Genomic DNA, 11726 nt, shown 5'->3' with positions numbered 1-11726 from the left:
GGGAAATGACCACAATATGGACAAACGCTGGTGAGACATGGAGGGCCCTGGCGGAGGCCACAGGAGGGTGGAGCAGAGGAGGCATAGCCGCCAGACACCAAGAAGGTGTCACTTGCTCATGAAATGGGGAAACAGGTGAGCCTGGTAGGATGGCCAGGAAGGAGGGAGGGATGCCCAGGAGGAGTGAGTGGACAGGTGCCAGCGGTGGTGAAGAGTCCTGGATGTGACCTTTGGAGAGGTGCCTATAGGTTTGGCAATGATGCCATCAGAGACCCTGGCGAGAGCAGCTGAAGCGGGCACGAGCAGAGGGAACGGCTGGTGAGGAAATGACAAGCGGCTCATTTTAAAGCGAGCGTGGATTAAGTGCTGAAGTAAGCATCAGTGAGCCAGTGGCCAGGGAGCACTCGGAAAGAAGGGAGGTTGATTGACGGAGAAGGGCCTGAGAAGACAAAGAACTTAATATAATAATATCCATCATAGATAGAATCTACCTAGTAATTTCCACTCACTTTACCTTGATTATCCCATTTAATCCCTGCAAGAACCCGAGAGGTATTTTAGAAACTATAATTATCTGCATTTTACTGATAAAATAGTTGTGATTTAAGTATTTTGCCCAAGTTTCTCGAGCCAAAAAGCAGGAACGCCAAGGATGCAAACAGTTCAGCGGCGGAACCTGTTACTGCACCCCATGCTCCCCTCCCCACCCGGTCAGCCTGTATCCCAGGAGAAGCCGGCAAGTCCGTGTGCCCATGAAACACGTCTTTCAGTGTCCTGACTCGCCACATGTTGCCCTCGAGTAATCTTAGGTCCCTCAGGGTGTGACCACCACGCTGGCAGAACCAAGTCCCGCTGGTGGAGGGCCTCTCTCCCCAGGGCTGGTTTGCATAAGGAAGAAAGTACTTAGGAGAACGCGCCCATTCTCCGGGCAGCGCTGCTGCTGGGACCTCCTCACACCGTGGGCCTCCTCTCCTTCCCTCCGGCCTCTTCCTGCCAGGCCGCCTCCGGTCCCGTTCTCCACACCGGGCTCCTGCCTGCAACCTTTTCTCGAAGTTCTTCCTGCCCTCTGTGTAACCACACAGCTAAAAGCATGTCAGGACTCTTCGTACGTGGGTGGGAAATGGGCAAAGCTTAGAACAGAGTTATCACACGAAAACATTCACGGAGCCCCTCTGGATTAAATTGTCTTGGGACCAAAGCCCAGAATGGGTCTAGTTTTCTTTCTTCATCTGCTGGCTTCCTTGGCCTGTTTCAACGGTCATGCGAAGCTGCTGATTGATACTGAGCATCGGCACTGGCTTTGATTTCACTTCCTCTTTATCTTAACTTACTCCCTTATTGGGGTCGCAGCTGACCTGTTTGGGGGTGAAATGTAATACTGTCCCTTGGTACAGTGGTTTTCAAAGTGAGGCCCACAGGTGCCTGAGCTTGCCATGGATTAATGGGACTGGAATCTCTGCACATAGAGTCATTCTAAGCACCGGGCAAGTCCTACCTCTGCTAGATAAGGCTCTTCCGGGATGCTTTTCTTTTCTTTTTAAAGATTTTATCTATTTATTTTTTAGAGAGGGGAGGGAGGGAGGGAGAGAGAGAGAGAGAGAGAGAAACATCAATGTGCGGTTGCTGGGGGTCATGGCCTGCAACCCAGGCATGTACCCTGGCTGGGAATCGAACCTGCGACACTTTGGTTCGCAGCCCGCGCTCAATCCACTGAACTACACCAGCCAGGGCCCCGGGCTGCTTTTCCAGATCCCGGTTTCCTGGTAGCCAAACCGTGGACAGGAAAGAGGTGCTTACTTGGGCACCCATGAGCCTGTTCAGATTCAACAACTCTTGGGCACCCTTGTTTACGTTGCGGGGCGCGGTTCCCTCTGCTTTCCAACTGGCCTAACTCCTCGAACAGTCATCATTTTGATTCAACTCTGGTATTATTAGCCCAGCCTTCCATTTCAAATTGTCTAGTTTCACTTCTAATTCCGATTGCTTATACTTCACACCTGCCGGGTGGGCCAGATTCTGATCTTAGAACTTCCCAGCGACGGTTCAGATCCAGCCCAGAACCATATCCGTCCTAAAAGCAAAAATAACGCTGGAAAGACAGGGGTGAGGTCAGATCCAAGCGGAATTAAACAACTGATACATTTTTGTGAAAGCATGAACAATGAAGATTGTTCTCCTTTTTTCCCCCCAAATAAATATCCTTTAATGTCACGTCCGCCTCAATTTCCGAAGATGTCAGTCTCTCATACTGTTTACTTCCGCTCGAGGATTTGAATGTTAAGCTGGAAAAGGCCAACCAGGCTGCCATAGTAACAAGGCTGACCACCCCGGGGCCAGGTTATTTCTGTGTCTTTGAAATCTTTTAAAGACTGCCTGTTTTCTGTGTCTACGGCAGGGGATAGACATTAGGAAATGCATCACAGTCCCTCCCTGACCTATAAACACCTAAATTATGAATGTCCTATATATAGGACTGTCCTGGGCTGAGCCCCGAAGCGTAGGTGGCACATTTTCTTCCTTTCCTGCGAGAGGCTCCGGCAGCGCCGGGGGGAAGAGCCCTTCTCATCCCGTGCCAAGCGCCCCGTGCAGCTGCAGAGGAGGCGCCCTTCCGCAGGGGCGTCTGCTCCCTGGGAGGTGGGGTGCGGGGGTGGGGGCGGGGGTGGGGCGGCCTGGCACCCGCCGCAAGTGTTCTGAACTTGCGCATGTGCACTCGGAGCATCCCGAGTGACCGTCCCTGAGTTCATTTTCTCCTAAGAATGGCAAATGGATACGCGCGCCAGTCCACTACATTCCTGTTACTCCCAAGCACAGCAGAATGATTACTCCTCCCTGCTCGCCCACTCTGTGATTAAATAGGCCTCGCGGGGCTGGCCTGACGTGGGTAACATGTTGTTCTGTGGGACTTGAGTTACAAATTTCAAGCAACCAACTTGTAAGGGAACTTGGGGATCACAAGCTGTGCACACTGAAAAATGTTCCTGTGGAGGGTTCAGGTGACAACCCTTTTATCAGGGCTTGTCATTCCCCGCCCCCTGCCTTTTTTTTTTTTACACAATAGCATGACTTCATGATAGGCATTGATTTTCAAGTAAATGACATTGTTTTCCATTTTGCTGTACTTATTTTTAATGAAAGTCCTCATCTCTCACGAAAGCTTTAAGTGTGGTTATCCATAATCAGAGTCACAGGAGCTATTTCAGCTGCCAGATAAGTTACAATAAAAGATGACACCAGTCTGGGACTGAGGAACGTGTGACCTGTCTTGCGTGGGGGTGCCGGGAGCGGAGGGGTGCGGGGGCGGTGTAAGTCAGCCTTAAGCCTCAGACCCTGCGGGGCTGGCCGGCCTCGGAAGAAGGGCAGCCGGAGCAGAGGACAACCGTTCCGCAGGGGCAGGGCGGCAGTCGGCACTGGCAGGCGGGAGCCCTTGGGGACTCACAACGTGCTTTCAGGAGGGTACCGGTCCTGGAGAGGGCAGACGCCTCGCCCAAGTCCTCCGGGTGTACGTGGCCAAACGTGAAGACGTTTTGCCTCTCAGCCCACTGCCTTGTGCTCCACTGCGGCTTTGACTCCGAGTAAACATCTGATCCAAATAAACGTGACTTTTCAAGGCTTATCTGGAGTAATTCTGGGAAATCAGCTTTACCTGTCTATTCCCATTGTCTTCATTCTTTTTTTCTTAAACCACATTCTGTCTTCCTTCCTCCGTCATTATAGGGCAGTGATTTTCAACCTTCTTCATCTCATGGCACACGTAAACTAATTACTAAAATTCTGTGGCACACCAAAAAAAAATTACGCTTTTTTACTGATCTGACAAACAATTGGGCATCATTTTGTTTCACTCACACCAGACGGCTATTGTCATGTTGGCTGTTATCATTTTTTTAAATTTGACAATCTAAGGGAAAAGAGATCAGGGTCCCTGACTAAATACTCAGGGGTTGCATGCTTGAAAAATGTCTGTGGCGCACCGGCTGAAAGTCTCTGTTACAAAGAGGGAACGAAACGACACGTGTGAGCCCCCGAACAAACTGTGAGGTGCCATCCTCAGGAAACGAAGGACAATTGTGTCGGTCTCCATAACGTGTTTTTCTATCACTGCGGATCATTATTTCCTTGGTTACATCTCCTTACACAGGACAAGGGAACTGGAAAATTTATTCAGAAGGCTGTCAGCATCGGTGAGGCCACGGGCAGGTTTCAGGAGGGGCCGAGCTTTAGCTCCCATCACCTACTGTGGACAGGTGGATCGGCTTTCTGTCGCGCCACCAGAGCACATGGAGACCGAGCGAGGGATCCGCTGCGGCAGGTGGCCGGAGCCCCAGGCCACCTTCTACACCGCTGACAGGTTTGGTTCGAGCTCCTTTGCCCAACACAGACTAAGTGATAAAACACATATCAGCTTGGGCTATCTGCTATTTTTTCCCTCGTCTTTGTAATCAAGCATGATTGAAGGAGCACAAGGTGGCAGGTGGCCCACACAGCATCACCAGCTGCACATGCTGTGCATGCGGTTCCAAAGTAAGCATCAATAACCATTTGCTGAAGATTGGTTAAAAGTCCTTACCAGTCCTTTTAAGGGATGATCATATTAATTGTATTTGTATGAAATGTGGGTTGTGTTGATATCCTCCTAGATGGTCCAGGAGGACTGGAACAAGTATCTATGTATTCTTGCATGCATGCATGCATGTATATGTATATACACATGCACACAGACTCAATCTGTACATATGTTGTATTTATGTGCATGCACATATGCATATACACACCTGTGTGTGTGTGTGGTGTGTGTGTCCTTTCTCACAGAAACAAGAAATTATTTTGTTTTTTCTCCCACCAAAATATTCAGTTTCATCTTAGCAAAGCCCAAATGTACTATTTCCACCTAGAACTAACTTCCTTCCTTCCTTCCTTCCCTCCTTCCTTCCCTCTTCCCCACAACTGGCATTTGCTGAGTTGTACCAGGCACCAAGTACTTATACAACAAAGCTAGGAAGCAAGCCTCCTACTCTAGCAGTGACACTTGGGCAACTAAACTGACCCCTCGAAGGCAGCACATGGGGCTTTGGTAGGCTCAGTACAAGGAGCACGGAGCCTGTCTCTCTCTCTCACTCGTGGTGACGGACATGGCTTCCCAGGTCAAGGCACGCGCAAGCTGTGTCAAGGGCACGCTGGCGTTAGCAGATGGAGATAGAAGAGCCCCAGAGGGAAAGATGAATGTGCGTGGGCAATGGAGTAGAGGCCGGAGAGGGCATGCCCCTTGCAGGAATTTCAGCCAGTGTTGGCTGAGAGTGCAGAAGACGGTGAGGTCAGGGTTGGTTGGGGTGAGGGTCGGACAGGGAGAGACGAGCGGACAGGGAGAGACGAGCCGGAAGAGACGGACTGCAGCTGGGTACGGGAGAACACCGGGTATCGCAACAAGGAGATTAGAACGCGCCCTCGAAGAGGCTCCGGCCTGCGGCCTAGAGGGAACCAGGGTGAGTTTAGTGAAAAATCAGGCTTCAAAGATGTGTATTTTCCTTGGCTCTCTTTCCTTTTTCTTTCCAAAAAAATTTTTGGCTTGGTTTTCACTTGTATCCATGTTCTGGGGAAATGACACATGCGTCAGCTGCATACAGATGTTTGGCGTCCTCAGCCAGTTGGTTGGGAAAGACCCGAGAAGCTGTAGATCAGGGGAAGGAGAAGGCACTGTGTATTTCGATGTGTGTGTGACAGGTGGAGATCTCTCTTCTGAACAAACGCGGGAGGAGAGGCAAGCGTGAGTCCCCAGCAACATCCACCGCCCTGGGCTGAGGGGTATGATTAGGGCCCCAGGCCTGATGGTAATTCCTAGTATTTGTGCCCAACTGTAGTTGTCCTTGAGCACCCTCACAGGCATTCACGGGTGTTATTTGGGGAAGCCCCCTGCAGGGCGACTTGAACTTGGATTCCCAGCTCCACTCTGCCAGGAGACAGCCAGGGTCTGGAGAGGGGATGGAATTACCCCGTTTCTCCGGTGATGGCTTCCGTGGAGCCCTTTGTCAGCGTAAGTGCCACCTCAGGACCCTCTCACCTCTTGGAGCTTCATTCTAAGGACGATTACTCTGCGGGCGAATTTAGAGAAAATAGTCCCCCTGCCACCTAAAGCAGTCTTGCTCCAAGCATGAATCTGTCCGCGGTGGTGACGAGAAACCAAACGGTGCCCCCGCAGCTTTCTCTAGTAAATCAAGAGCGATATCAATTCTCCATGGGTTAGGGACTAACATTCCAGTCCTCAGTGCATTTAAGGAAAGACATTGTGTCAGTTTCATTTTATTTTTTTAGCTGCATGCTGCATAGTTTGAGGGTTCCCAGTGGCAGAAGGGAAGATAGGTCTGGCTTCCTAATTGCATTAGGGAGTATGGCGCTAGGCACTGGGGCCCGGAGCCTCGTGTTTGCTGCCGCAGCACAAACGGGAGATTGCTTCTCCCCGTTTTGAGCCTTTTTAGCTTCTCTGTTTCACTTCTCTCCCTCTGGCGCAGACAGAAGTCTTTGAGTTACTTGCTCCTTAGACAAAATCCTAGAAGAATCTGAACCAAACATAAACAGTGATTACACCTTAGTGGCGGAATTCAGATGGTATTTATTTTATACCTCTTAGTTTATACTCATCTTCACTTCTTTGTAGTGAGAATATGTATTTTTTATAAACGGAAAACCCAAGAAGGTTGGCTCTCGTAGAAAAAGAAAAATTACATTCTCTCTAATCTGCACTCCACAAAGCGCACGGTTTGAACGTCTCATATCGCCTGCACTTGCTCAGCTCTCAGCAGTCATCTGTTAGGGAAAATTAGATAGGGTCTCTAATGATCTCATCCTCAGCAGGACAAAACGCACAGGACAGAGAAGCCTTTGAAGACAGACTTCTTACTGTTCTATCAGAGGCTGCAAGCAAGGCGGCGGAAGTCAATGGGTCCACGCAAAACGAAGTCGTGGAGCGGTCATCTGGGGAGTCCCTGGGATCCCGTTTCAGTGTATCTAGATCATCTTAACCCGGTAACACTTTTTTTTCTTTTTCTTTTGGTCATGGGAGGTGGCACGTGTGGAGTGCCACCCCTTCCTTTTCTGTGTCTGATCAAATGCCAATGCCTATGGTTTACAGTAATCACTTTTAACGCTATCATCAGGGTAACCAGAAAACAAGAATAACCTCTTTCTATACTATAAGAAATAAAATGATGATTTGCTGTGACTTCCTGAAGAATCGCAAAGTAGCCACAGTCAGAGAGGAAAGGACCTGTTATCCGACTGGGAAAGAGCCTAGGGCGGGTTTCCGGTTAGTAAGGGGGACAGCGTTGTGCATCTGAAAACTTGTGCTTTGAATAGGGTTAGATGTTCATTCTGGCCTGTTTTATTGATTGAAAAACCCACTTTCCTACTATATTTATTTATAGATTAGTATTGTATGTAATTTTTATTAATAGCTAGTGATAGCTAAATTATACTAAAATATAGCTAAAGTCTTCTATACTCATTATCCTCGATGAATGGGTGAACTATTCATCAAGGACTACGAATCAAAGCAAACAAAGTGAACAACTGAGAGTTCTGCATAGCGGGGCGTGAGCAGGGCACGCACTCCACAGGAGGGTGGAGGGATCTAAAATAACTCCGCAGCTGGAGGAGTGGATGACCGGGTGCTGGCAGTAACCAGGGTTGAGAATATGATAGAAGAGGCAGGATTGGGCGCCATTGTTGTTTCGGTTTCAGACACCTTGAGTTCATGCATCTATGGGCCAGTCCAGGTAGACATGTCCAATATGTTATTGCACATATGTGTATAGAATTCTGGACCATTCTGGGATAATGACAAATTGCCCGTGGCTTGTGGATCTGGGAATCCTTGCCTGATCTCTTCTTTCGGACAAGCACTGAGCTCAGAGCACTGTTTGTGGCCTAGAATCCCAGGAGGCCAGATATCAATGAGACAAAGGCTACGTTCCCAAGAGAGAGAATCCAGGTGGAAGTGAACACGGTTGACTAATCCAAACCCAAAGTGGCTGGGTACAGGATGGAAAGAAAGCAAGACATCGGGCCAAAGTGGCAGCAAGAGGAGCAGCAGTGAAAGGAGAGGCAGGAGGTAGAGTTTGGGAAGGGATCCTGCAGAACTAGAGCAGAGCCACAGCGGTTCTGGAGGAAGCTTCTAGAGCTTGGGCCTTGGGGGTGGAAAAGGGTTGTGTTCATTTTCTGGATTGCTATGTCATATTATCGTCAGTGTAATGGCTTAAAACAACACATATTCCCCATCTTATGTGGAGGTCAGAAGCCCAAAATGGGTCTTGGGCACGAAAGCCAGGGTGTTGACAGACGGGCATTTCTCCTGGAGGTTCCAAGGGAGGAACTCTTCCCTTGCCATTCCAGCTTCTACAGGCTGCCCGCATCCTCGGCTTCTGGTCCCTCCTGTCTTCCAAGTGCATCACCCCGACCTGTGCTTGCATGGCCAAAATACCTTCTCTCATTCCTTACCTCCCTCTTCCAAGGACCCTTGTGATGACATGGAGCCCGGTGTGGATTATCCTGATCTCAAGGTCATATACTCACATCTACAAATCCCTGTGTCGCATGAGGTGGCACAGTCACAGGTTCCAGGGATGAGATTACATCTACGGGGGAAGAATTATTCAGTCTACTCGAGCAACACAGAGGGAGTCTGGAAAAACCTGATTCCTATTCAGAGGCATTTCAGATTCAAGAAATCATTCTTCTATAGAATTAAGTTATTATTTACTCTGTGAACAATATTGCGTGTCAACTACAGATTTTATCCTTTGTACTTAGCTCCTATTTTGGAAATTTTCTTAAGAGTGATTCAGGATATCATGGACATGAATTTTGTTCTTTATTACAGATATCAAATATCATCCATTACATTAGGAATTCAGTGGAATCCTATGCAACAATTGAAAGCAAGAAAAATATGCAGGAACACACAAAAAATAATTGAGATAACGTGTGAAATGTGAAAATAGACCAAAAGGAACTATCTCAAGTGAAGAATTGTTTCATTAGAAACATGGGAATATAAATCATACTTTGGTCCTTTTCTCTAATTCTCAATCAATCTGTAATTAAAACAAATTAAAACAGTTTTTTAAAAGTCATGTGCCAAAGAAGCCCTAAGTGTCTGACTCAGGGAAGAGATAAAGGAGTGTGGAAAGGGGGTGCAGGGGTGGAAATGGAGGCGGTGCAGAATTTGGGAGGGTGGACAGTGACAGCAGCTTGGTGGAGGAGGAGCAGTTTCAGGGATGAGGTGGGAATGTGGGGGAGGCACGGAGAAACCATGTTGGCTGCCACAGGCACAGTGGGTGGAGGCCACTGGTACAGCGGGTGGAGGTCACTGGTGCAACTGGTGGAGGTCACTGGTACAGTGGGTGGAGGTCACCGGTACAGTGTGGGGAGGTCACTGGTGAGGGAGGGAAAGATGGGAGCAAACCAGCATGGAAGCTGGGGAGCAGGAAAGCAAGTAAAGTGTTGTTTTTTTTTCTGTTTGTTTTGGGGGGTGCGTTTTAAGAGAAGAGAGGAGATTCTCAGTGCTTTCCAAAGCGTCAGGCAGAGCTGTGTAACAAGAGCTAGGCTACGCTGAATGTGTACTTCCCATTTTCCCAAGATGGTCCTCCTCCTATCTTGCAGGGAAGAGAAGCAGTGCCTGGCAGTGGTGCGACTGACCATGAGATTAGTCTTCCCTCTCCTTGACCGTGGGAAACATGCTTCCAATTCAGGAGCCCGAGTTTCCTCATTTTTAACATGCGTGCTTGGATCAGAGGGTCTCGAGTGATCATTTAAGCTGAAATATTTTATATCCGTCTCTAAATCTCTAGCTCCATGTAAAAAGCCGTAGTTTCATCTTCTTACCAGAATGTTTAGTGCAAGCACAGTGGTGAAGAAAAGAGCCCGGGGCTCTGGTTTCATATCCCATTGTCTGATTCCTCCGCGGGCCACATCATTAGCTCACTCACCTGGAAGCACTTTTATGTAAGCAATTCAACCACTGAAAAAAGAATTGGTAATGCCAGAGGAGGTAGGACAATCCCTCCCTCAGCCCTGTCATGGGAAGGTAAGTAAACACCACCCACCTAGGCAAGGATCAGAAATTACTATTAAGATTCCAATCCCTTTTCTTTCATGTCCTTAAGAAAAAAAGAAATCAGCATTAAGAGAAAAATTAAAGGGGAAGCGCGAAGGCATGCGGTGAAGGGTGCGTGTTTTACCTTCCAGTGAAAGCAGGCCAAGGTTTTTTCTGAGGTGCACCCACCTGAGGGCGTGAAATTGTCAGACAGCAGGTGTTTGCGACTATGTGTTCAGGAGAAACACAAATGGGTCTGTGGGCAGAGAGGGCATCCCACGAGGTATTTGGCAGAGTATGATGGCTGGTGAGGGAGGGGTCAGATAGAGGGGGAGAGAGAGAGATCAGTGGGGTGATGTGAAGGCATTTGCCAAGATGTTTCTCCCAAATAGACAATTCTAGTCTCACACAAACAAAGGGAAGGAATTTTATGAGTGCACTGGAGATAGAAGGAATCTTAAGTTCTGTGTAAGCACGAACAGAGGTAACTAGAGTTCAAGAAATAGCTGCTAAAGTTTGAGCAATTACTCAGAGAGAGAGAGAGAGAGAATTTGCTACAATTTCTAGTAAACACTGTAAGAGAAGGAAGGAGTGGTTGGGACAAACAGACTCACAGAGATCTCGTTGGTCCTGAACTAACAGAGCAGAAGACAAAAACCAAATAGGGGCTACATATCCGCGTGTACATTAAACCATTTCCAGTTCCTGCGGAGAAGAGACTGCAGGTGACAGGAGAGCCCTGTTCTCTAACATTTGGTTGTGCTATAGCTGCGTTCATGCTTGACTTAACCATGTAGCAACGGTATAGTAAACTGTGTATACCTTCACTCTACGGGGGTAAAAAGTCAGGTGTCTATCTTGACATTATGAAAGTCTTGAGTTAATTATTCTCTGAATATGCAAATAGACATATCTATACTTGGTGGAACATTTGTCCATTTTTTTTGTTTTGCGAGCATGACAAGATGAAATGCACAATGGACAGAAATAATTCCCCAGAACAAGTTTCAAAGGTGCTGTACAACACAACAACAACAAAAACAACAACAAAGAAAAAGGAGGAGACATATGTCTCATGTAGGCAACTAGGCTGCCTAAAATCCACATCTAAGGCCCCAAACTAACATAAGCTAACCCTCCTGATACATCAAAAGTGCACTAAACCCCTCTCTCTCTTTTTTTAAAGATTATTTATTTATTTATTTATTTATTTTTAGGGAGGGAAGAGAGGGAGAGAGAGAGAGAAACATCAGTGTGCGGTTGCTGGGGGTCATGGCCTGCAACCCAGGCATGTGCCCTGACTGGGAATCGAACCTGCAACACTTTGGTTTATAGCCCACGCTCAATCCACTGAGCTACGCCAGCCAGAGCCTAAACTCCTCTCTTAAAAGGAAGATAACCCAGAGTCTTGCCAGTGACTCCATCCATTTCCGGCTCTAGATGATCTGAGCGATCCCTACTCCTCTCGTTCAATTGTGTCCCATCGCTTTCACTGAGAGTCTTCCAGCTATGAGCTATATGACATATCTGTCACTAGCGAGTACTGTCTAAGGTAAGGCAGAAAGGGAGAGGGAAGAGAAGAGAACTCAGGTAAAACATTCAATGTATGCACAGCAAAGAAGGAAACATCACTAATAATTAT

Source organism: Phyllostomus hastatus, unplaced genomic scaffold, assembly GCF_019186645.2.
Source record: "Phyllostomus hastatus isolate PE091 unplaced genomic scaffold, TTU_PhHast_1.1 phas_contig_29, whole genome shotgun sequence".
Classification (NCBI taxonomy): domain Eukaryota; kingdom Metazoa; phylum Chordata; class Mammalia; order Chiroptera; family Phyllostomidae; genus Phyllostomus; species Phyllostomus hastatus.
This window is presented reverse-complemented; position numbering follows the sequence as displayed.